Source organism: Canis lupus, chromosome 16 (assembly GCF_011100685.1).
Source record: "Canis lupus familiaris isolate Mischka breed German Shepherd chromosome 16, alternate assembly UU_Cfam_GSD_1.0, whole genome shotgun sequence".
Classification (NCBI taxonomy): Eukaryota; Metazoa; Chordata; class Mammalia; order Carnivora; family Canidae; genus Canis; species Canis lupus.
Window position 1 is genome coordinate 4,896,460 of NC_049237.1, and position 27,642 is coordinate 4,924,101.

The following is a 27,642-nucleotide window of genomic DNA, read 5'->3' on the forward strand; positions in this document are numbered from 1 at the left end:
AAAGGCATTTTTGTCCTATTTTGCTGTAATTCTTGTTGAACACAGTCACCTCACTTAAGAAATCCAAAAAGAATAAGAACAAGTAGAAGAATTTCAGCAATAATCCCCAAATAATAAGGAAGAGAAATAACTTGAATTCTGTCCAAAAGAGGAGGTAATAACTTGAATGACTGGAATGGGTAGTGGCAGAGAAAGAGAAAAGAACATCAAAATTCAGCCCTTGAAATGGAGGCATTCAAGGATATTGGCAGAAATCAAAGGTGGTTCTGCAGGATCAATTGTAGAAAAGCACACAGAAAGAAGAAAATATGAGAATAATTTTAATGTTAAATTAGTGGTTTTTCCAAGGTCGTATTAAATCCAATAATTGCTTGCAAGTAAAATCAAAAAATACTTGCCTTGGGTGAAACAAACAAAAGGATAGACAGCAGAGTTCCACTTTAAGCATTGGCAAACTAGCTCATTTGCAACCAGCCATCTCACTAAGAATAATTCAGTAACATCAAAAAAGATATTTTAGAAGTCTGTTTCAATGCTTCAGAAAATTACTATAGTAGATATGATGGTATATTCCCTACATGCCCCAGTCTGTCAATGAAGTACCCATTAATTATCCCAGCTGCTAAGAGTGTTGGCAGCCTTCAGCTTTCAACTGTGTCCCCTTCAAGGACTTGAAGACAGCCACCCTGTCTCAGGCTATATTCCTTCCTGAGGGCCCCTTTCATCCAATGACCAACATGATGAGGGAACAAAAAAACCTAGCATCTTTACCCCAGTACGACTCAACTCTAAAGGGCCATGCTAGCAGCAGAATATCATGTAAGGTCGGCTGAGGTTTGTATTGCAACTGCATTGTAGTTCAACTTCTCCCAGTCGGTCATATTTCCCTTACTCCCCATAGGTGCCAATCCCCAAAGAATTTACCAATAAATTTACTGTATGCAAATCTGCATCCCTGATTTAGCTTCACAATAGTGGATAGTTCCAGGCATGTGGTGGCAATGCTATTGTTAAAGCTTTCACTGATGATGAGCCAGGAAGGTATGCCAGTGAGAAAAAAGTCAGCTGATGGTAACAATGTATTGAACATTGAGAAATGCAGAGAAACGATAGTTATAAGGATGCTGGGATGGCTGTTGGTGAGGAATATTAATATTTTAGAGAAAGGAAATTAGTCTGAGGGTGAGTAATTGCCAATTTAATCAAAAGTGTAAAAGCCAATGGGCATCCTTGTCAGCATTTTATTTTTTGAGATTTTGCATTTATTTGAGAGAGAGAGAGAGCAGTAGGGAGGGACAGAGGGAGAGGGAAAAAGAGTCCTCGCAGACTCCTCGCAGAATGTGGAGCCCAACATGGGGCTTGATCCCACAACCCCGAGATCATGATGTGAACTGAAACCAAGAGCCTGATGAGTAACTGACTGCACCACCCAGGCACCCCCTTGTCAGCATTTTAAAACTCTTCTGCAGCCAGAGGGTAGAAAACTTTAAAGAACAGGCCCAAGATTATTATAAGATTATTAATTATAAGAGCAGCAGACCTGCTGCTAGAATGAATGAATTCTCAAACTACAAATCTGCTATGCCAAATGTTTGGGAGGAAAAAATGGGACTCTGAACCTCTTCTTCAAGACAAGAGGGTTCAGGGGATTCAAGATTTTTAAGCACATCAATTCAAACATCCTCATTCCATATCTCAACAGAGATCCTTTGGACTCCCAACCAAGATCATGCCACATGCAAGTGAAGAATTTTATACCTTTTGGAAAGAAAACATTCTAATAGAAACAGAGCAGATGACCATGGAACATAAAAGAGTCAGGAAATCAAAGCTTCCTATGATAAGCTGAGTTCTCTCAGACCCACGAAAGGCGGCAGGGCATAGCAGCAGTTCATTGTAAGATATATGTAGCTAATTTGGATTTGAGCTTGAGCAGAGCCAAAGAGTACACTTAAGACCCTCGCGTCATCTACCACTAGAGCACGAGCTCCTCTCCCTCACCTGACACCTAGGTCATATGTGTGGTCCCTTATAACTAACTGATAGAGGAGAAAAAGCACTGAATTTACAGTCTTCATGTATAAGCAAATAGAGATGGCCCTGAAAGACATCACTAAAAGTGAATCTTCCTCATGAGCAGAACCGTGGACAGTTTACCTTGTCACCCGATCTATGGAAAGAGAAGTTACTGCAGGCTTGAATACATACACATTGGTGAGCAATGGTGATTTATTGGGCTGGTTGATCAGGAGCTGGAAGGAGAGAAATTGGAAGATCAGAGACAACCCGGAGGTGTGAGGAGGAGGGTGTGGGAGGGTGTGTGCAGTGTGAAGTTCACTGAAGCACACATTTTGATAGCTTTGTGATGTGTCCCCTAGGCTAGGCTGCAATCCCCAGAATCCCCTGCCCAGTATGTTTCTTGTTAGGATGGGCTACAAGTAAAATTCTCTCTTGAGAACTGGAGGATTGAAGTGAAGAGTAACCATAGGAATGACAAGCAGCTCTTCTTCCCCTCATTGCTCAAATGCCAGTCTAGGTGCTATGGTGCAGAGATTTTGCAGATGTGATCAAAGTCCCAAATCAGAAAATTTTGAGTTATTCAAAAGGGAGACTGTCTGGGATAGGCCTAATATAATAAGGTAGAAGCCATTTAAAGAGACCAGACCTTCTCTGAGGTTTTAGAAACCCCAGGTAGAAAATGGGAAGAAAAAACATAAAAGAATCTCTATATTCTGGGTATGCTCTCATTATTGCTTATCTGAAAATCCTCCTCACTGGCATAAAGTAGCAGGTGGGCCTGCAGTTGCTCTTTCTTCAGTTTAGATCTTTCCTTGTTGTTTGCTTGATTCATAGGCCAGATAGGTGTGTAAAGCTCCATGGGGAAGAGCCCTCCCTAGCTTTAGCAATACCCTTATCATCAGGATCAGAGGGAACAAGACCAGACATGGGTTTCAGTTTGTCCTTGTGGAGTTCCAACTCATGCTCATGGGTTTTCAGGCTGTTCACAGTCTTGCTGACTCCTGGCTGTGGTCTCCAGGCTCCAGCATTAGACATGGAGACTACTTAGGCAGCCCTCACAATTGTGCCAGCCAGTTCACCATAATAAATGATGGGGCACATGACACCAAGTTCTAGAGAAAAAGGAAATCCATAAAGGTAAACCCATATTTGGCTTTACTTTTTCTGATGACAGATTTCTTGTGCTAAATCATCAGTTGAAAGACTCAGAAAGTAAGAATGAAGCAGAGGCTAGAAAGCTACACAGAGATTTCAGCAGTTTCACTGAGGCTAAGGGCAGGGAAGATTTTTACTTCAGGGCTAGTATAGGAGGGAGAGCCTGGAAAATACCCTCAGCACAAAGAACTACACCTCAGGAATAAGAATGTACTAGAAATTAACCATCTTCAAGGACTAAAGACTAGCTTTGACTTGGTATAATTTCTGCTTAATGTGATCTGCCCTCGGCCCAACTGCTTGTCAGAAACAGAAGAAAGTATTTAGCAGAGAAAAAGAAGGCCAAGAGCCAAAAAATTATTCCTACAAGATTTTTAAAAATATATTAAAAATAATCTGTATTAAAAAAAAAACCACAATTAAGAAAACTAAGAGAAAAAAATGTGGTATAGATATTGGTATTACCAGGTTGAGATTTTAAAATGCTGATCATATGTATATTAAATAAGATAGAAAACAACAGTAAAGGATAGAAAAGCATGAAATAAAAATCACATTAAAAATCTAGAACTGAGAAAACAAGAAATGCTAATAGAATTCGGTGATGGATGGTCTTACAAACAGATTAGCAACAGTTAGAGAAGATTTAATGAACTAGAAGATATGTCAGGAGAAAATGATTCAAAATGGAGTATAGAGAGACAAAAAAGATTAAAAATGCAGAAAAATAGAATAAGATACATAGAAAACATGACAAAAAGTACAATTGGAATTCCCCAAAAGACAAGGAGGGAAACTAGAACAGAACCATATTTGGGATCTGAGTCTAGAACTCTCAAAAATTTCCAATTCATGAGGGAGGGGAAAAAGTTTCCAAATCAAGATATAAATCCACAGACTCAAGCTGGAATAACAACAACAAAGGGTCAATCTAAAAGATAAGAGAAGTTTGATTTATCTTTTTGGATCCGAGCAAGTAGCTCCTTCATTAGAGAAACAAATGACTACAGGTCTAATTTTTAAGATATTTGAATATGTTTCTAAGATAAGTGAAAGCAAAATGTTGCTAAATATATAGCATATTGTTCCCCATGGCTAGGATTTTTTTTCCCGAATGCTGAAAAATCTAGGAATGTTTTATTTCCCCACTGTTATATATCCAACAGAAATCTGTCTGCATGTGTACCAAAGACATACTTAAGAATGTTCATTGCAGCATTATTCTCGAGAGCCCCAATCGGAAACCACTCAAAATATCTATCAGCAGTAGAATGAATAATTACCTATCACAGTATATTGACACAGTAGGATTCAACATAGCAATTAAAAATGAATGTTGGTGGGGCACTGGGTGTTTCAGTTGGTGAAGCACCCAACACTTGGTTTCACTCAGGTCACAATCTCAGGGTCATAAAATAAAGCCCCGTGTTAGGCTCTGCATTCACTGGTGAGTCTGATTGAGAGTCTCTCCCTGTCCCTGACCCTCCTTTTCTGCTCCTCCCCTTGTTGATGCTCTTTCTCTCAAATAAATAAATAAATAAAATATTTTTTTAAAAAATGAATGAACCTTTGCTATATGCAGCAACACAGATGATTCTCACACACATAAGCAAATGAAGCTGACATAAAAGAATATATGCTCTATGATCCCATTGAAATAAAATTCAGAAATAGGTAAAACTAATCTATGATGTTAAAAGTCAGGATAATGCTTACCTCTGACCCAAAAAAAAAAAAAAAAAAAAAAAAATGGGACAGCAGTGGGAAGAAAGCAAAACCGGAACGTCAGAGTAATATTCTATGCGTTGATTGGGTAGTGGTTACACAGGTGTGTTTATTTCATAAAACTTGATGAGCTGTTCAGCTATGATTTGTACTTTTCTGTGCATATGTTATATCCAAAACGTTATTTTTAAAAAGGGGGACATTTTTCACAAGGGCTCAGCAGTTCTGACGGAATTTAAGGTCAACAAACATTCTGGCTTCTGGAAATGCGAAAACAGAGGCGAGAAAGTGACATAACCTATGTGTCCCCTTTCTCTACCTTTCTTTCTCTCCCCTCCCTGCTTCTCGTGACTCCCTTACCTCTCTCTCTCCTTTCTCTCACGTCTACCTGCCAGAGTAAGACAGATGAAGTAGTAAGAGTAGTTAATAGTGTGATTAATATCATTTATTCCTAAAGGGTTTTCTTAATGGAAAATGTACAGGATTTGAAGTACTCTTGTTTGTTTTATTCCCAGCAGGAAGTAGAACAGATCTGATATTTTTAGCTTCTGTGTACAGACAAGGTAAGCACTCATTGAGATTGGCGTTGCCCATTCCGGATTCTTGTTAAATAGCTTGAATATGACCTCTGGCTTAGATTTTTTTAAATAAATAAAAGGTGGGGGGAGCTTCATGTCAAAGCAGATAGACACTAATTATAAATGTAAACTTTAAATTTTCTGTAAGGAAAAAATTTTGATTGCTGTAAGAATAAAATAAAGCAATCCGACAGTTTTCTACGCCAAGGGGACTACAGGTGATAGCTAGTAAATTGAGAGATATCTCTAATGTTCCAAAGCAATTTTCTGCAGCCGGAGTCATTCCTTTACACACCTGCAAAAGATTCAGAAGCCCATGGGGAAGTAAACATTTATTTCAAAAATAAACTTTAAAGTTTGGAAATAAAAACAGACAAGCTGTTTTCGTCTATAAGAAAATGTGGCTCTATGCTACCAGAGGTACTGTAATCAGGATTTCAAAGAGCGGAAAGAACAGGTGACAACTTACTCCGAGACACTCAAAGCAAGTGAACTGCAGAACAAGTGGAATTTACATCCAGTAAACACCAGCTAAGCAGAGAAAACCAGAAATAAGGAGGCAGGGGTTCCAACTCCAGTTTGCCTCAGATTCTGAATTTTCTCCTCTGTAAAATGGGAACAAGCAAGCATGCTCCATCAGGAGGGGCAAATGATCAGATGAAAATTCTCCCAAAGGAAGTAACTTGCAACTTGTATTTGTAATTATTATTAAAACCTTCTAAGGCCCATTTCTTCTTTTCCTTGTGCTTCCTCTTTTTCCTCCTCCTTTACATTTTTTTCTCCCTCTCTTTTCCTCCTTTCTCCTTATCTTTACCATTTTCTTTTTTTCAAAGATTTTATTTTTAAGATATTTCTATGCCCAACGTGACACTCCAACTCACAATCCTGAGATCAAGGTCACAAGCTCCACCGACAGAGCCAGCCAGGCACCCCTGCCTTTTTCTTCCTTTTTTACTTTCTCTATCATGGACATAACTGTCCATAGCATGTTATTTTGACTAACCATATGGTGTGTGTGGATACAGATATCAGTATAGATAAAGGTATAGATATAGATTTGTATTTCCCTCTTAACAATCAACTAAATTGCTATTTTTACTTGTTTGTGACCCAAAATGAATGTAGCTTCAATGGGTCACTGGTTTACAGGAGAAAAATTAAAAACTTTCTGTACTCCAATCTAAAAGAATCATCCTCAAAATAAAATTTTGTTTATTGAAATAAAAGATTTTGTTCGTTACTGAACGATATTTGAGGGTCACAAGGAGCCAACCTATTAGTGATTTTCCTTTCAGGGACACTGAACCAAACACAACCTCATTTCCTTTGGCTGCCCTGTGTCCTACCCTTGGGTGAGTATGTATCTAGCATGCCTCCCTTCTCTGTCCACTTCCAGAATGTTAAATGAGATCCCAGGATCTCTGATCAATGTTAATCAATCAATAAACACTTTCTTAGCATTCATAGTATGCATAGCTTGTGTTAGATCTTTGGGACACTTTGAGTCAACAGAGATGTGGTTTCTGACTTCAAATATCTTGCTACACATTTATCCTGGGAAACAGTATAAATTTAATCTTTTAAATAAGAATAGATCCATTAAGTCTTATTCACTCTTTCAATAAACATAGAGTACCCTTTGCTGGGTGCTATCAGACTGGTGAGGATACCAAGAAAATTAGGGGAGGATCACTCTACTTGAGGCATGTACCATCTAAAAGGGAAGAAAGACAAGTGAACAAACCAGTATATTATTATACTACAATGTAATAAGCATGGCAATAGTCAGAAAGAAGGATTTAACTCCCACTGAGGGAATCAAGGCTTCATAGCAGAAGAAGCATCCAGCTGAGGCTAAGGAAGCTCATGGGGACTGGTGGAAGCAAAGAACAGATAGGTGAAGTGTGGTTTTGTTATGTGTTGGCTTCTCTTCCTCTGTCCACCCCTCAAATGCTGGTATTCTTCAGAGTTCTCTACAGGGTCCCCTTGGCTTCCTACTCTGAACACGCTATTAGAGTCATTTCATCCACTCATGGCTTCTATGCCAGGACTCCCAAACCCCCATCATCAGCTTAGAAAACATCTATTTAACCACTGGCCAGAAATCTACCTTTAAAGTATCCAGAGCCACTTGACAGTCATCATTTCAAACTGAACTTCCTTTCTTGGTATTTCCCACCTATAATAATGCATCAGCCCCCTTAATTGGTCTACTCTTGTCCACTCTCAGTACTAGGGACACAACGATATCTCTAAAACATGAATTTAGTCTTGACATTTTCTCCTTTAAACTTTTCAAAATATTTCCATTGTTCTTAGAAAAAGTCAGACATCTTTTTCTTAATAAGATGCTGGATTGCCTGGTCATTGTTTACCTTTCAGTGATCTTTCTTGTTCTCTGGACTTCTCATTTTATATCCTAGTGATACTGAGTTTCCTTGAATTCCTCAGATCAAACATAATTTCAGGATTTCCCTGCTTGGGTGCTCTCTGCTCTCCACATAGTCTCCTCCTGTATTTTGTCCTGGGTAAGGCCTTCTCATTCTCCAGATGTCAGATTAAAGGCCTCTCCTTCTGGAATGCCATTCCTGGCCCTACAATGCAGGCTGGCTCCCATCCCCGAGGGTTCCCTCCACAGATCTTATTATACAGATTGTGCTTGCCCACTCACTCATTTGGCTATCCCCCCTCCACTGCAAGACCCTGGAGAGTGAATATGTCAGCCTTGAATAATGTCCTACTCTTTGGCATGTCAGTTCTCCACATGTCAGAGGAAAGACAGATAAGAACTGGTAAACATAAAGCCAGAGTGTGAGAGAAAAAAGCAAGAAGAAAGCAGTTTAAGAGAGTGCCAGGCACAGGTAAACCAGAAGAAAGAAAGCTCGCCTAGACAGAGGGCATGTGGTTCGGAGTCCAGAGAATTAAGGTATTGAAACTGGTGCTGGTTTAGAGATAATATTGACAAGCTCATATGGAAGAGCCTAGCTTAGGCATTACCCATTTCATGGCTAAATCCAATTCTTCTTTTCATTCAGATACTCCCTTGAAGAGCAGGATTATAGACCTAAGAGGTCACCTAAAGATTCTTGACTATTGGCCTCTCCTGAGGGATCTTTTATTCAGTTCCTCAGCTTCCATTGAACTCCTGGAGGGCTTGAACCACCACCCAGAATTAACATAATACAGGCTGGCACAGGGTGCTTTCTAGTTTAGTGAAGATATTTGTTCAAATAAGTTCATGTTCCTATCTCAATTGATTGAGAGTTGGAAAAGGACTTGATTATTTTTTAAGATCAACATATTAGTTAGATAAATACTTGCTATATCTCATTGGACTCATTCATGTAAATCTTGGAAGAGCCATTGGATCCTCTCTTCAGTCTTGCCATTACTGGAAATCAGTTGACAAATTAGCACAAAGCAAGACTATCATAGCTATAGAAGTTTGACCTAAAACATAATTACTTCTTCCATAACCAGCGTTACTCAAATATGTATCGTTCTGGAACGTGGTATGGAGCCATCATAGAATCATCACTAAAACGAAATTATTGAATTACTAAAATGTGCTAGTGTAAAATAAACTCAAGATAGTTCTCCTGTTTTTCTTTTTCTTTTTCTTTTTTTTTTTTTAAGTTCTGCTGCGCTCAGGAGATCAATTTTATGTTTCTATAGGTGGACTTATGGTATGTCAATAACTGAGAAAATGATGAAAGCTCAATAATCATGTGTGAATAGATTTTTAGCCTGTAGCCAGAGAAAGCAAACAGCTTGGGACTCACTGATTAGAAAGGTTCCAACAAGTCAAGGGGACATGTTATTATTCCATCTCACAGAGATGGATCCATCTCCCAGAGGGAGAGGATCCTTCTGGGAATGGATGACATATAGATCAACACAAGACACTCGGGGAAGAGTTCAATTCCAGGATCTAGGCAATAGCAAAGGCCTAAGCAGAGCTTCCTTGTGGGGGTAACTAGACTTCAGGCAAACCTCAGTCACTTACAAAATGTGAATTAGACCCAGTTCCTTTCTCTCAGTTTCTTTGATCTGCCTTCTTAATATAGGCTCTATTTTTGATTGGTCATGACCTTGAGATCCTAAAGTAGCCTCCACATCTCTCTGAGCTACCCAGTTCAAGGTTTAAATTTCAAGAAAGTCTGTGACTTGGGGAGTTCAAATTAAAGTCCTGGCTTTGAGTCTCATTGGACCGTTTTGGCCAGAGTTGAGACAAATTTCTTAACCAACCATTGTGACCAAGGGGATGAGACCTGTTGATTGGCTTAAGCCAGTTGGGTTCTAAGTTAGGAATTGACGATGGGTTTCCTCTCAACTAACTCACATGGCTGGATGATGTGTGCTATTATTTAGAAAGGAGCAAAAAAAGGCTACATTCTGGGAAGGCATCCAAAAAATACCCCGTTTCGTATCACTACAGTGACACCAAACATTTATTGTGTACATAGAATATGACAGACATTGTACTAGGTGCTGGGCTCGGGGAAGATTTAGAATGAAATATAGGGGATGTGGAAGATATAAAGATAAACATGACATGGTTACTGATTATGAGGACCCTAACCCTCTTTTTGGGGAGACAAACACCTTAATAATTTTCTTGGCAAATCATGCCAGGGAATCGACAAACATGAGTCCTTCATACAGCCACACTGGAGACCAACCTGCAAAACAACTTGGCAATGAACCTGGGTCTCCCTCCTGCCTTCATGTTCAGTGGTTCCCACATCTTGTGTACTAAGATCCTTTTATGGGGCTTATTTTGACAAAGCAGGAAAGGTCCAGATTATTGTGAGATTGTTGTAAATAGATGAGGAAGGAAGCAGAGATTTTCATTTTAAATTTTGAAAGGTTTTATAAAACCAGTGATTGCCTAAGATAACAGCGCTCATTTATTTAAATCACCCTCCATGTTTTCTTTCATAGTTTTCTTTAAATTTAATTTAGACAGCGATTATTCTTCCTCCAGCATTATGTCTTGCCTGTCTCCCCTCCTGCTGATGGTGTTTTTAAATAATGACAAAATGACATTAAAAATTCAATCAAAATGGCCATTTTTTTCATCACTCTTCGACTAGAATTATGTCTTAACTGTGAAGAATAGCCTTTTCCTCAGCGTGTGGAACATTATTAGAATGTACCGCCAAGATTCACAGGGTTTCTCTTAAAATACCAAGTCTCGCTTGTGTATTATAAAGCCACGTTTTCTGTGCCTGGCCCATAACCTAAGTATTTGGTTATCCTCTGAATTGCCAAAAATTTTGTAGTGCTCTGTTTAGATTTTCTTTAACATGTTATAAAATATCTGCTGCAGAAAATCTGGTTGGTTAGAGGATTATACAAAGTTAAAAGCGATAGAAGCTTTCTTTACTGCCCCCTAGTACCACTGTTCAGGCTTGAGCAAGAGACTGTAGGAACTGGTAAAGCCATTTTAGATAGACAGGAAAATAGAGATGAAATAAGCCCCAAAGGATAAGTATAAGCATCCTAAGAAATCCTTCTAAAGAAGAGCAGTAGGGGCACCTGGGTGGTGCAGTTGGTTAAGTGTTTGAATCTTGGTTTGGCTCAGGTCGTGATCTCATGGTCGTGGGATCAGGCCCCACATGGGGCTGCATGCTCAGCGTGGAGTCTGCTTGGTACTCTCCCTCTCTCTGTCACTCCCACTTGTTGTCTCTTTCTCTCTCTCAAATAAACAAATATATCTAAAACAAACAAACAAACAAAAAAAAAAAAACCAGAAGAGCAGGAAGGCCAGTGGTGGCATATAGACCCAAAAAAGATAAGTGCCAACGGGACTGTCAGCTTCTGGGTGGAGAACAAGTGTAGAATGAAAGAAAACATAGCTGGGGGAGGGGGTGTGAGAGACCATGGGTGTGCCCTGGAAAGGAAGGGCTGGTGAGGGGTCCTGGAGAGAGCCCTGTGGAGCCCCAGGGAGCACCCTCAGGGAAGAGCACAGTGAGGATTTCACTTTTCTGCTTCCCAATGTGTGGCCTAGCGTGCATGCAGTTTTTGATCGATTGATGCTAACTACCCCCCTCTCCAACCCTCTAGCCCCTCAAGCCAATAAATCCCTACGAGATTTGTTCAGAAACATCAGAATTCATATATGATGGTCCTGTCCATAGGAAGATTGCCGCTGGTAGAACAGCAGTAAAAAGTTGTAAATTAAAACACACAGCCCCCTTTCATCCTCTTAATTAACTCTGAGACATAGATTATTACATAACTCTGTCTCATTTCCCGGTTGTTTTGTCTGAGCTCAGAGTTAGTAGTAATAGGGCCACCACATGCTCCTTCTCATCTCTAACAGCAAGTGCTTGGCATCTCATCCTAAAGGAAATGCCAATTTTAGATGGTCACTTTCACATCTAGGTTCCAGGAGCTGTCAAAATACCCTTGATGATGTGCAGAGAAGTTCTTGCTGAGGGTCAAGTCTGTATCTCATATGGAATCTTTCTCCTTTATTTTGCCCTGAGAGTGAACTACTTCTCTCATCCTTCTTTGATGTCTCTAACTTTGTTAAGTCTCCCCAACCTATATCCAGAGAATTAAAGCAGGCTTCTGTGTTTTGACAGGGTAGCTAGGTTGGTTGACTGTTTGGAGTTATGTATGTTAGTAACCAATAATAGTTTAATAATTTTTCTAGGTAGATACATATGAATTTTTAATAGAACTCTTAATATTTTATCAGAAAGTATTATCAGGGGATCATGAAAAAGTAGCCTTTCAATATCCCCCACATAAACCATGGCTGCCTGCCTTCTTATGTACAAGATCCCTTCTCCCTGCCAATCTTACCGGAACCCTTTGTATTTTCTCCTATTGCTTAAGTGTCTGCATATTAATTTTATATGTGTATGCCTATTTGATGTTTGTTTATTGATCTTTCTGCCCTTTGGATCCATGTGCCTTGGTGATGCCTTAAATTTCTTAAATTGAAGGTAACTGGAGGAGAGGGAATCTGCCTAATTCTACCTAATATAGCATTATATTTAGGTAAATGTTCTTAATAAGTGATTTTTATTATCAAAAAATTATATGTGGGGACGCCTGGGTGGCTCAGTCAGTTAAGCATCGTACTTTTGGTTTCAGCTCAGGTCATGATCTCCGGGTCCTGAGATCAAGCCCAGTATCGGGCTCCATGCTGGAGGTGAAGCCTGCTTAAGATTCTCTCTCCTTTTCTCTTTGCCTCTCCTTCTGATCTCTCTAAAAAAATTATGTGCAATATTATGTCCCAGAATTATTTATTCACAGTATCTTTTAGGGGGTCTACTGTTCATTTGCCTTTACATTTAACTTTTTAAAATCTCTTGTAATAGTGTCCCCAGCAGAGAGGACAAGAGCAGCAGTCCTTCAAAAAGTGGGGAAAACATAGCAGACAGGGTCCCCTCATCCCTGAATATGTCCCTGATCACAGAACTCTGCGTTTCATTTCCCTGGAATGCAGTGCAGATCACATAGTTTTTATAAGACACATGTTTCCCCTGAGAATTTAAGATGACAGCTTTCTACTCAAGCCACCAACTTCCACATCTCTGTATGTCAAAAATTCGTTTCTTCTTTTTTTAACCTCTTATTTTATAAATGAGAGAATTGAGATCTTTAGAGGTTAAATGGCTTATTCATGGGGACACAGCTAATTAGCAGACTTGCGGACATCATTTATCAACCTTAAAATGTCCTTTCAGTACGTTGCCAAGTATAACCTATTACCTTAAGAAAGCTCCTTTCCTAAGAGCTAGGAGTTCTGTCAATACTTCCCACCTTCCTTTGTAATTAACTTTTGTTTTATCTCTCTTAATAGAGTCCATAAAACAGAGGACAAACAGCAGTAGGTATTTTTAACCTGTTACAGTTTCTGTATGTTATTAGACCAACTTTAAAACAATGTAAAATATCTAAAAGTAAGAACCAGCCGTGGTCTTCCCAACATCATAATGCCACACAAGTATTTGATATGGGGCTCCTTCCCAAACTTCTTCATTTAATCTAGCAATATATACTTTTTAGAAGGCTGTAGAGTATTTGTTAGATGGGTATTTATGTGTAGCATTGTTCTGTTTTTTTCTCTTAACATTATCATGTTCATTTTTCTATCCTTCTGCAAAACTACAAAAATTTCTACAAAATGCGTAATCATGATACAAGAGGATAATTAACATAACCTTTCCCTGATTCTTGGACACTTAGGTTATTTCCGGTTTGTTTCTCTTGTGAGTAATGCAGAAGAAAACACATCTGTGCAAGAAGAAGCACACCAGTCTTTACACAGGGAACCAAGCCTGGGACATATAGCCTCACGCCAGGTGAAAAATCTGGTTCAGATTTACTTCTGAGAAAAACAACATGCAAATATTGATCGTTGTCTTGACATGGAATACATTTGCTTTGTCATGACAGGGCTGGGGATAGAATGAACTTCTCTTTGAAACATTGAAATGTTTTTCTTAGAGTGTAGACTACTTTTTTGAACTCTAAATTCTGTATGTGTAAATATTTCCTTTTCTTCAATTTAGACAAGATAGGCAGTTTTATGTTATAGTATTATATATATACTATTGACCAAGTCCTTAATACATGTTATCCAGAACCTTCTCAGAAATGTATAAGGGAGGTGCTATTCCTCTGTTTTATAAATTTACAAATGAGTAACCTGAGGCTCAGAGAGCTTTGGCAACTGCAGGAGCCAATTGTCAGTCAGTTGACTTCTAGCCCACATTCTTGACATTGGACTGTCTCATGCCCCATCACAACTGAGCAAAAATGAGAGGAAACAATACTCAGTTGTTTCATTGGCACAGCTTTGTTGAGATGTAATCCACGTGCTATATGATTCACTCCCACCAAGTGTGCAGTTCAATGTTTTTTAGTAGATTCACAGATTCGTGCAACCAGACACAGTCTATTTTAGAACATTTTCATTGTGTCAAAAAGAATCCCCAAACCCTTTAGTTATTACCCAATTCCAATCCTCCCACACTCAACCCTGAGCAATAATTGATCTACTTTCTTTCCCTATGGATCTCCCCATCTGAACTTGCCTGTCATTGGAATCACACAACGGATGGACTTGTGTTGTGTCTGGCTTCCCTCACTTAGAATAACATCTTCAGGGTTCATCCAATTTGTAGCATGTGTTAGTACTTCTTTCCTTTTCATGGCCGAGTAATATTCCATTGCATGGATATGCCCCATTTTCCTTATATTGATGGACATTTGGGTTGATGGACATTTGGGTTGTTTTACCTTTTGTATTACGAATGAGGCCGTGACAAACATTCATATACAAGTTTTTATGGGTGCATATGTTTTTATTGTTCTTGGCTATATATCTCAGAATAGAATTATAAGGTCACCGTAATTATGATTAATTACTTAAGGACGTACCAGACTTTCTAAAGTGGCTGCACCATTTTAGAGTTCTACCAGCAGTGTATAAGAGTTTTCATTTCTCCACATTTTCATCAATGCTTCTTATAATCTGACTTTTTTATTCTAACCATCCTAGTGGGTGTTTTTGACTTCCTGTTCTAGTTGCCTAGAGATGCCAGGACTATATTCAGATGGACGTAAAGACTTTATGTCACTGTTGAGGAACAGTGACATATCCCCTTTGGGGATAAAGTAGATCTGACCAATCACAGAAAAAAGCTCAAAACCGAAGAAAAAATAAAAAACAAGGCAACTCAAAACTGCGTTTGTTTTTGTCAGACACAAAGGCTTAAGAGTGAGGAATACTTCTGTAATCCACCTATCCACAATCCTTATTAGACACTGAACTTATTTCAGTCGTAAAATGGTAGTTATTGGATATGTCTCTTTACCTCAACGCCCCCCCTCCTTCATTTCCTACCCCTTCATCTAAGTCACTTGTGGATGTGAGAAAATTTATTCTCTAAAGTCTCATCTGCTACTTACTTTTCAGGATTACTAGAGAATTTATTCAGTACAAATACATTTACTGAGCATCTTCTAGATCCTGACCTGGGCTATGGAAGGTGTTGGAGCTCTAGTTGTGAATACAAACCAAATAAAATGCTTGCCACATTGGGACTTATCACATAGTGAGGAAGAAGTTATCAATCAAATAATCACACAAATTTATATAAATCCACACCTGGGCTAGGTGCCACAGGGACAGGTATTTAATTTAGGGATTTACAAAAATGGTGTGTGCAGGGGAAGTGGGGAATTGGGTTGGCAAAGAAACTTTATTTGCAGGGAATATTTGTGACAGTGAGATGTTGAGTTTATGGCAGTGTATTAATAGTGTCACTTGATTTCAATTTTTCTTGGACCACACAAATAGCTTCCAGGGAGGTTTTCTTCTGGGAGCTCAGAGAAAAACGAAAGGTCTTTTTTCCTTACAATAAACAAAAATAATTTTGCTAACATAAAAGCTAGTGTTCTGAAAGATGTGTATATTAGCCTCACTAACAAGCTACCCCAAACATTCAAATATATTTCCGTGGACCTGATCACACAAAATCTGTTTTCTTTATGTGTATTTAGCTTTCTTTATTTCTTTTCCTTTGCTTCAAATCTACTTGTTTTTTCAGGTGTTTGTTACCGAGTCCTTTGTTTTACTATTTTAGATGTTTATTTCACATAATCGATGGCCCTTTTTTGAGTGTTTGAAGTTTTATCTGTTATTTTATCTACAAATAGATGAAAGTTTATTTTCAAAGCAAGACAAATCTCAGAGATTTCTACTTCGTATAAAGAGAAATGGCTTTGATCTTTTACATGTTTGTATCAAAGCCAAACTAGACTTCTAATTTATATATCTATTATTCCCTATTGTTTTAACACTGTTCTGTGGAGGACTGGGCTTCCAAACAAGTGGACTTTATCTGGATTTCTCCTGGCTTGTGTACATCTTTTTAAAATTGTTTTTAAAGGTTTTATTTATTTATTCATGAAAGACACAGAGAGAGAGGCAGAGACACAGGCAGAGGGAGAAGCAGGCTCCCCACGAGGAGCCCGATGTGGAACTCGATCCCGGGACCCCAGGATCATGACCTGAGCCAAAGGCAGATGCTCAACCACTGAGCCACCCAGGTGCCCCCTGGCTTGCTACATCTTAATGCCTGATGCTGTACAGCTAACATAGGCTCTGAGTTCAAATCTGCACCTGAGTCCAGACTCTCTTACCTACTCTGTGTGTGATCGTCAGTGGGCTGTTGAACCTCTCTAAAACTCAGTGCTTTCATCAAAACAAAAAATGGAATACTTCTGTGGGGTTTTTAGCATTAAACAATATAGTTAATATAAACTATTTTGTACATTTGAAAAAATATATTACAAAGGGTAACCTGTTGAATAATTACATTATTTTATAATGTCCAGTACTATAGATTCATCTGGAATAGAGGAAAGCTTTCTTCCTTCCTCTCAGGAGAGCTCAAGGCATTTCCTTTCTACATACTAATCTCTCTTGACCAGTGAGAAGGGTAAGCAACTCTCTTTGGGTGACTAGGGTCTGAAACCTGGCTTCTTGGGAAATCAAACACCAGCTGATTGGCCATCGAGTTCTACTGATGAGGGAGAAGTGTGCATGATGAAATGCAGCATCTTGTTTTATTTTATGGGAGGAAGGAAGATGAAAAGGTCAAGTCAGCCAGTCCTCAGTTGGGTCCCTAGAGTCTGAAGCGGGGTTACAAGAAAAAGGAGGTGGTGTCCAGAGCCTGCTCCGAGGCAGCACTTAGGAGCCAGAGGGTTCTGGAATTACCTTGGGGATGCCACTAAGTACTCAGGGAGCCTTGTGGCTGCCCCAGCCCTGCACTTGGCTTCACAGACAGAACCTGCTAAACTGCTAGGTTCAGAGCCTGATAGTGGCACCCAGCAGCAGCCACAAGGTGATGAGGGTGACCAGCCACTCCCAGTTCACAGGAACACCGAAATCACCTCAGCAGTGGTGTCAGCTGAAGCCCCAAAAGACAAGAGCTCCGCCCTATCGAGAAGTTAATAAAAAAAAAAAAAAAAATGACAGAGCTCTTTAAATATCTGGGAATTCTTGAAAAATTCCAAAGAAGAGAAAAGATCACCACCCAAACAACTGAGGGACCTCTTGCCAATTGGGCGGTTGTTTGTGGTGGAGGACAGGATGGGAGCCTTTGGGGATTTTTCAGCTAAAGCAGAGAAGAAAAGTGTGGCGTGATTTGCACTCTGAGTGATGGGAGGCAGTTCATAGCTTTTGCACATATCCACAAAAGGAATAAATATCAATTATTTGATAATGAGAGAAGCCTCTACATTATTTTGGCAGCGACACTGAAATAATAAATGCCTATATGATATTGTTATTATTTCTCCATGGTGGGTCCTTTTCTCAAATAAAACCCCGTGCTTTAGAAAACAGGTGTAAAACCATAGGAAGCCTGACTCCCTTGTTTTATCTCCCTCTTTCTCTTTCCTTTCTTTTCCCCCACATCCTAGCTGTTTCCTTTTTTCATCCAGCAGGGAAATCTCCCCTCAAACCATCACAAGGAGAAGTTTCCTAAGTAAGCACTTGATCATCTACATCCTGGACAGTGATTCTGAAATCTGCACGTGTCTGCGAAGAAAAGGTGATACTTAAAAAGTTAGCTATTTAGATAAAATATCTACGAGATCTTTTTTTTTTTTTTTTCAGGTAAAACATAACAAAACAGATGTGGTCACTGGTAACAGAAAGGGTTCTTTGGGGCTAAACTTAAGCTGAAAACCAGGACTTATTCAGATAAAGTATCTGGTGAGGTAAAACCGTAATACCTTAGTGTAATAAGATTCTGTATTAAAATAGCTGAAGTAGAAAAAAGTATATGTAATATTCCGCCTACCTAAGTAATTATGACTTACAATTTCTTTTACTGCTGTAGCTTCCAGGCCTGACCTTGTTTACCCTTGGAACTTCTGTTCTAGAGGCAGAAAGAGCCTTGTGTGGGCTGAGGAGAGACAGCAGGAGTCCTGACTCTTACAATGGTGTTGATTTGAATAGATGGACCAGGTGTTTCTTTTTGCTCTTTTAAGAACTGGTATTATTTTTCCGAGAGGCAGCAGAGTTGGCGTACATGCCATGTACTTCTTTTTTTGAGACCTTTTGAACAAATGCCTAACAGGACCTTAAAAAAAAAACATTTCCTAATAATTAAAGTGAGCCCCTGTGAACAGAAAGTTCCCAGTGAAGAGGCTGTCACATTCTTATTAATCATTATCTATTTTTAAGACAAAAAATAGTATCATGACAACCTCATGATCAGGTAAGAGGATACAGTCTCTGAAATTGTTAAAGCTTTCAGAGAAGGGCTTCCTGACATTCAAAATATTGCATACCCTGGTCTGTCTGATGTTTCACAATTAGAAAGTAATTCCTTTGGATAAGTATCCCTGACTCCTGTTAACAGAATGTACTATGCTAGATGAGTAAATCAGTAAAGAAAACCTGAGGACAGTTTTGCTAAAAGCAGATTCTCTATCAGGGCTGACTCATAAAAACACAATGTGAGTCACATGTACTTTTAGCTTTTCTAGGAGCCACGTTAAATAAGTAAAATTAAACAGCAGCAAGTAAAATTCATTTTAATAATGTATTTAATTTAAACATTTAAACAGGAAATAAATAGTAATGAGCTATTTCAGATTTATTTTTGTGCCAACCACGAAAGGACAAGTATTATATGATTCGACATAGGCGAGGTATCTAGAGCAGAGAGAGAAATCCATAGAGATAGAAAGTAGAGTGGTGGTCAACATGGGCTTAGGATGGAGGAATGGGGAGTTATTTTTTAATTGGTATAGAGTTTAGTTTGGGGTTATGGGAAAATTCTGGAAATGGACGGTGATGGTGGTTGCATCAGATTGTGAACTGCTTAATGCCACTGACTAAACACTTAAAGATGGTTAAAACAGTAAATGTTGTGTTATGTACATTTTAGCACACAAAAAAAGAAAATTCACCGCTGTCGTTCTGTGTTAATATTTAGTCTTTTAGGTCTGACTTTGTTTCCTTTACTTTGGGAAGATCAGCTTCTCCATGCTGCTTGATGATCATAGTTTAGGACGTGTTTGATTATATTATTAATCATAAAATTACACCTGTTTTCTATATGATGGAGTATCCAGGGGTTTATGTGACAGTGAGTGGGTTCAACTTTCACTTGGAATTAGAAACGCTGGAACCCAACTGAGACTCAAACACAATGTTGGAAAAGTGGATTCCTGGTATGGAGGCGGGTGTGCTCGAAAGGAAGAGAGCTGTTCAGTTCAGTGGAAGAACTGTTATTTTAAAAATACAATAAGTGAAATTCTGGCTTTTGATGAGACATTTTAAAACACTTTCTCATTAGTAAATGGACAAAAGGAATTGCCAGGGTTTGGGTTTTTGTTGTTGTTGTTGTTTTTCATAATGACTCCCACCAGTGCTGTACTCAGCCCAGCAACAGGTGTGGGCATTAAATTGGAAAAGAAGGGAACATCTTTTTAACTTAAAAGTCAATTAACCGGTACATATGTACTGAGCTTTAGGATAACCTTATCTTGATAATCAAACCTAAGAGCAACTTTATATTGTGGATGAGAGCAAGTTTCCAACTTTCCTGTTGGAAATGTTTCCATGTGTCCTGCCCACAGGACATGTGTCCTGCCCTGTTTCCATGTGTCCTGCCCACAGAAGAAATGTGATGCTAGGAAGCCCGTGTTCGGCTGTTGGAGAGACCTGCGTTCAGACCCCAGCGCTGGCATTATTAACTGCAAAGCATTAAGAAGTCAGCTAGACATTTTGAAGCTCTTTCTCACCTGTAGGATGGGGAAATATTTACTTCTCAGAATTGCCATGAGGATTCAAGGTAATTTACATGAAGTGTCTGACACTGATAAATGAACACTGCAGTTGCTCTCCTTTTGGAAGTTAGCTTAGGACTTATTCAACTTCTAGACCTACTTTTACTTTGAGGAGGGTAAAAACTTTATTTGTCCCTGTATTTCATAGAATAATTCCAATAGCAATTAAATAATTGTTTGTTTAATCACCCGATAAATGCCTCTCCCCCCGTAATATTTTTTTCTAACACTTTTTGTAAATCCCATGAAGTCCAGGGACCTGTTGTCTTCCCTGGTGTATTCGCAGATCCTTGAGAAATCACACAAAGAGATAAAGAGCCATGGAGAAAAGAGAATACTAAGGCTTGGGTGGTACCCCAGGATAGTAACCATAATTCTGAGACTAAGAGCTTCATTCATGTTCTACTGGACCCAGTTAGCATGAGCTATCAAACACAGGAGGGTGGGTTCCAGTCCCATCTGAGATGTCATCTTTGCCCTGCCATCTACTTCACAGTGGTTTATACTCTATATTTCATGATTTATATGACCAATGCATATGACCAGTGCATACGACCAGTGTATATGCATTGTGCCTACCACAGTGCCAGCACATTAAAAGTATTCAACAGAAACTTTTAATAAATCAGTTATAAATCAACCTTCTTCATGAACCAATGTGAAGGTACCCCTGACTTTGTAAACTGTAATGGTACTGTTCATATAGTCTATCACCTTTTGATCTAAACAGTCACAGAAATCTCAATATGTTCCTCTTGGCACAGATGAAATTGTAGAAACAACACTAGTCTGGTTTTGGAAAACGTGGCTTTTAAATCACTTTGACTTTGGTTTGTCCATCTTTAAAATAAGAAAGTTGACATAAATGAACTCTAGTTTCCTTCCACATATATCATTATTTGATTTTAAGATATGTATACTTCAGACAAGGAGAAAACAGTGAAAGATATAATTAAAACATTGAGTAATTTTTAGTGATTTAAAGCAGTGCAATAGCTTCCAGTTACCATAGTGTTCTGGGCAACTTATTTATATCCACCGAGTCTTAGTTAACTATTTAAATCAATGTATGTTGAAGATACTGGTCCTAATCACTCTGATGTCAGGTGAGAACTCTTGGGCAACTTCTCCATAATGCTTCCCGTAGATGGAGGCTCCTTGAGCCTGAGCAGGTATTCCTTTGTCTACTGTGTTGAAAATTTGGATGCTAAAAAATAGAGCCTTTGGAAAACAGGACCATAAATCTATCTACCCCACCACTCCACTCCTTGTTGACCCATAAAAGCAAACTGTTCACATAGATAGTTGGGTGACTATGTCTCCATCCAGTGTTATCTAATATAAACCAGAAGTACACTTCACCCTCTAATTTAAGGAATACGCAGAAAGTTATCTTTCTTGCAGCAGTCCTCTCTGGAGTGCTGTTTAGCTTCGTAGGTCTTCCTTTCAACTCCCACTTTCACTGGAATGATCCATTGAAATAGACTATTAGATAAGGTATTGTCCATCACCAGCAGACCTTGCAAAAAGATGGGGGTCTCCTGGAGCTGGCCTTCCGTCTTGCCTTTCCGGTAGCTTCAGAATCCCCAAGATTAGGTAATTGATATGTATATGTACAAAGTAGTGAAAGTCAAAATATTTAGGAACTGGCTCTGCAGAAGCATGAATCTAAAACAAAGGATGAGGGTATTTATTGCTGCAGAAGGGTCCTGAAAGCTCCCTGATGTGCCAGCAGTTAACCATTTACTTGCTGATTCCTGAGAAGGTCAGTGGTCCCAGGAATAGGTCTAGAGTGGCTGGATTGGTAGGCAAAAGAACATTTAGGGGACCTCAGGGAAGTATAATAAGAAGGAAGAACTTAATATTTTAACAATTAGTATGACCATAATATTGTGGGCTGATGGAGTATCAGCCTTGAGTATGTGTGATTGTTCTGCTAAAGAGTTCAGACAGTTTCAAAAGTGAATTACAATAGGAAGGAAAAGGTTAAAGCTCTAGCTAAATTAGATTTCTCCTTGCAGCTCCAAATGAAAGGCAGGCAAAAATGTAAATCCTAATCTTCATGTTCAAAATGCTCACCTCCTCCCATCCTTGGGATTGCGTCACATTTCCCAAGTAGCTCCTTAATCTTTCTGTTTGAATTTCCAACCACCTTCCCTTGGGAAAGCCTTTGCCTCCTCCTACCAAGAGAAACATCTTCATGTGGATCATTCTTCCCTTTGCCCAATAGTAAACCAAAAAGGCTTGAAGTGTCCCGAGAAGGATTTAGCCCAAAGGATAACAAAACTCCTCATCTTTAAACAGCTAGGGTGAGAGTGACCTCCAGTACTACTGGAAAGTTCCAGTCTGAGTTTTTTTTTTTTTTTTTTAATATTCTTACCAATGTGAGCTATAGGTCTCCCAATTTTTAGATTTTATTACACACTCCTTAAGGCAAGCACATCTACTTAAAAATCTCATTAACCATTTTCACACTACATAGTTGCTGAGAACTGAATTATGTTCCTCAAAGATTCATATGTTGAAGCCTAACCTCCAGTGTAACTGTATTTGGAGTAAGGAAGATATTAGGTTACATGAGATCATCATCAATGTGGAAACCTAATCTGATAGGATTCGTGTCCTTATAAAAAGAGACACCAGAAAGCTCACTCTGCCTTTGCCATGTGAGGTCACATCAAGAAGGTGGCCATCTGAGAACACCTGGGTAGCCCAGTGGTTGAGTGTCTGCATTCAGCTCAGAGTACGATCCCGGAGTCCTGGGATCAAGTCCCACATTAGGCTCCATGTGAGGAGCCTGCTTCTCTTTCTGCCTATGTCTCTGCCATTCTCTCTGTGTCTCTCATGAATAAATAAATACAATCTTGAAATAGAAAGAAAGAAAGAAAGAAAGAAAGAAAGAAAGAAAGAAAGAAAGAAAGAAAGAAAGAAAGAAAGAAAGAAAGAAAGAAAGAAAAGAAAAGAAAAGAAAAGAAAAGAAAAGAAAAGAAAAGAAAAGAAAAGAAAAAGAAGCCATCTGCAAACCAGGAAGAGAGCTCTCACCAGAAGCCACATTGGCCTGCATGTTGATCATGGACTTCCTACTCCTAGGCATTTTATTATGGCAGCCTGAATGGAATAAAACAATAGTCCAATCGCATAGTGAGGAAGATAATATTTTTTCAATTAACATGGGACTGCCATATCCTTTGTGCTAAATGATCTTATTTATTCAAGAAAAGTACTGCTTTGTTTTCTTTTTTTGGAGATTTATCTCCAACCTAGTAGCCTATTTCAGTCTTTGTTAAAAAGAATGCAAGCCTTGGGTTTAATGGTGGTTTTCCAAGCTTCCGAAAAGAACCCTGAAAAAGACCTTCTGATGAGGGGGATGAGCACTGAGGAGGTTTCTCTGATCATTCCATGTGCTACACTCATACCAATATCCTATAAATCTACTTCCTGCTCACAAAGAGCTCTCTTGAATTGTCAGAACTCTGAAACATACATAATTGTTTCATTTCAAAGATGTTAAACCTGGGCTCAGAACAATTAAGAAATTTCCCAAAAAAAAAAAAAAAAAAAAAAAACCCAGCAAATTAGCATAGGATACAGATACTAAACGAAGTCCTCATTTATGAGTCTAACACTTTATCCACTATGCTATTTTTTTCTTTCAGTTTTGTGCTCCTTCCCCTCTTTTGGTGCTAATCTTGATCCTGATAGAGGATAAGTTTCAAATGTTCAGAACTGTGTCAGCCTAATCAGTTTTACACAGCATCTTAGGCAGATGGCTATTAAAATCAACTTAATTCAAGATCTATTTATTGAGTATCTACTACATGCAAAGCACTATGTTAGGCGTTCTCTCCAGACCTCAGGAATTCAGTTACCAACTGATGATAGCCTGCAATCAAATTACATTATTTTAAAAAACATCTTTTTACAGACATGCCTAAATTGATTCTGGAAGAAATAAGGTTTAGGAATCTATGGAATTGTCTTCCTAGAATACTTCTCTTTTTTGTTGGCTCATTAACACCGCCCCAGCCCCCACTCAACTATTTTGATAACAAAGGAGCTGACTTCTTCTTATCTTATGTGAGCCACCCTGATACCTAACCCAAGCTGGGCCAATGAGTCCTTTTCCTAGGGTTTTAGAATTTGACATCCAGCGAATCAAAGTAAGTCTCTACTTGGAAACTAAAAACTGAAAGTTAATGGTTGGAAGCTATCAGTAAGGATACATTCCCCCACTCCCAACCCTGAGGGTAGAAACATAGTCTGCAAAAAAGAGATAATGATGCCAACAGATAGGGATAATGGAGGCTGACCCACTCTCAAGTCTCTGTTTTAGAGGTTCCTGAGATCCCTTGGGAAAGCTGCTCCTGTTCTTTCTAAAATTTGGTTTCTACTCTTCCTTTATTTCCAAAAACCAACATTCTGGGGATTCCTTGAATATGTTTGTTCCTGGTATTTTTATTTCCATTTTATGCTTTTTTTGCTTAAGTGATGTCAAGTTGGGTTTGTGGCTTCCAATCAAAGCCTCAACTGATACAAAGATCCACACATCATTTTAGTGGCAAAGTAGGGGAAGAGATTCAACTCATCATAGTCTATAAGTAAAAGTAAAATGTATGAAAATAAATTTTAACATCTTTAAATAAGATCTCTTCATTACTTGACTTTCAAACATTATTTCACAAAGAACACCTGAATTCTGCGTCTAGAAAGATACTTGGAAATTATTCCATGATAATATTTGAATGGTGCCATCATATTTTTTTACATCTAAGGACACAAAGTTCCAGAGCCTTTAAATGTCAAGCCCAGTTGTGTCAAGAATGGAATCAAGTCACCAGAGTCTGAGTGATATATTCCCTTCCATGCAAATATAGTGGCAGTGTCCAGGAACATACTAGACAACAACTAAGAGTAACACACTGTGCTGGACACTGGGGAAATCACTGTGCACATAATTGACGATACCATACAGAGTAGGATGGACATCACCTTTATCTGTCATTGACAGAGTTTCCATTTTCTCTCCACCTTTCTGTCTCTGGCTCTTAATCTTTTATCTATCTGTCTACAATTTTTACCTTTTCTCTGAGTTTATCCACCAGCAAGGTTGTCATATGTAACCACAAGGTATATTTATTTACCTGTCTTTTGTATCCCCTGTAGTCCCAAGCACAATGCATCAAAACTGGGATTGCCTGTTGGATAGTCATCAGGCTATCGGTGATAACTGAAGTGCTTCATAAGTGCTCATATTTTTCTGAAGGACCAACATTTTTGGAAATACCCATGATTAGAAGGCTTGAATAGAGTAAGAAAGATTCTGGAGGCACTATGTGGCTCAGTCAATTAAGTGTCCGACTGTAATGTCAGCTCAGATCATGATCTAGGGCTCACACCTAGTGGGTAGTTTGCTTGAGATTCTCTGCTGTTTCCTTTGTCCCTCCCTCTGCTCATGTGCCCATGCTCTTTCTCGCCAATAAATACATAAACAAAATCTTTATTTAAAAAAGGAATCCTTGAAAAAGAGAGATGAAGTTGAGTCCTTTACACTTTCTCTGCCAAATTCGTTCCTCCCTTCCATCTCCTTCCATATTTCCTCTGGCTAAATCTTCCTCACTCTTCAGGTCCTAGCTAATATCTCATTCCCTCAGGAAAGACTTTTCCAGACCCCCAAGAGTAGGTTTATGATTTCCCATAATAAATTTCCATGTATTGCATATTTCGACATTTGTGGTACTTATTACACTATTCATTATTTGTTAATATTTGCATTTGTCTCAAAGATGAAGCTCCTTGAGGAGCTTGTCTTTCCTGTTTTCTGGTGGATTAGTGAGACTGACCAGTACTTGGCATGTAAAAGACATCTAATAAATGCTGTATTTATGGATGGAATGGAAATACATTTTCATAGAAACCAAAACACAGAAAACAGGAAATTCATTCATTAATATACCTATTCACTAGTTAATCAAACATTCAATAAAGTTACAGAGCCTGTCTGTTATATTTCTAACACAATGTTATATGGAGATTGGAAGAAAAAAATCTATTGCCCCCTGAGAATGATGTTCCCTCTAATGGGGGGAGAGTCACTTTCACAAATTCTTCTAAGCAAATATAAACACTTCTAGATAAAATATAGCTATGCGAAATTTTCAACGTTACCAAAAACTATAGAGAAGTCAAGAAGAATCAAGCATATGAAACATATTACCTATAGGCATGGCATGGAATTAGTAAATTTAAGATTTGTAATTTTCTTAATTGTTTGATATGTTTAAGCCTTACCTTCTTTAAAAAGGTATATACTTAATTCTTGTGCTATAGTAAGTCTGTATATAGTCCTTCAGATTTTTTTAAAGAATTGCAGACCAAACTGTAACGTTCTATTTAAAATATATATATTTGAAATATTTTATATAAGTTTTAATCCATCACAAATACCCACAATATATATCATACTAATGCTAAATACAACTCTAATTTTGGGATAAGAGATGTGATAACTGTGTAAAAATATTCTACCAGAAAGAAGAAAATAAACATCTCATTATTCTCTGCTATTTATATGTGTATTCCACTCACTCCAGTGAATAATGAAGCGGCTGTTAAAAGTTCAGTAAAAGATAAAATACTAGTGATCCTGAACCCCAATTTAATTAGGCTTGGCCAGGATTTATTATGAGTGTAGAGAGACCGTCGAGCAAGTTTAAAGAAGTGAAGCTCAGTGGAGATTATCTATGCAGTGTGCATATGTATTTATAACTCCACTGGGCTCCTTTAACTCAACAAATAACCTTATTTTTCTCTTGCCCAAATAACTTTCTCTTTTGGAAAAAATAAATTTCCTTGAACAATAGGAACACTTATTTTTAAGTGTAGGAACTGGCTTTATTGTTGGTCAAAAGAGGCTATAAATCAAGTGATTCTTACTATATATTTGAAATCTATGACTAGCAATCTGGTGGGTTGAGAAGCTTGCCCTACTGAAACAGCCGTGCTGTTGCTACACTTAATCCTTGAAGGCACATGTTCTGAACTGTCGGGGCTCCACTAACTTGTGAAATTGTGATTATTCCTTTTGGGGACAATGTTACTGGGCCTTATCTCATGGTAAGATAAAGTGACTAAATTATATTCTGGGAGTAGAGCTGCTCACTCAATCAAGAAACAGGCTTTTCTAGAGTGTGCACAGTCCAGTCCCTGAAACAAAATGTCACTTCCTGGAGGAATAGCCCATCTTACCATTCATTATAGATGGCTGTGCAAGACAGTGGGACAGGTTTACCAACATGATACTATAGATGCCAATTTATTCCATAGAGTG

General features: G+C 38.6%; 2 long non-coding RNA genes across 3 annotated transcripts in view; one reads left to right on the forward strand and one right to left on the reverse strand.

The window, feature by feature from the left end:
• LOC102153920 overlaps nucleotides 1-27,642 on the reverse strand; it is a 122,312-nt gene that overhangs the window by 37,593 nt on the left and 57,077 nt on the right. The window lies entirely within an intron of this gene.
• Nucleotides 5,415-20,469, forward strand: LOC111090214. Its single transcript, XR_005371207.1, has 4 exons — nucleotides 5,415-5,462; nucleotides 6,773-6,829; nucleotides 17,955-18,064; nucleotides 20,106-20,469. It is a non-coding gene; the product is annotated as an uncharacterized LOC111090214 (long non-coding RNA).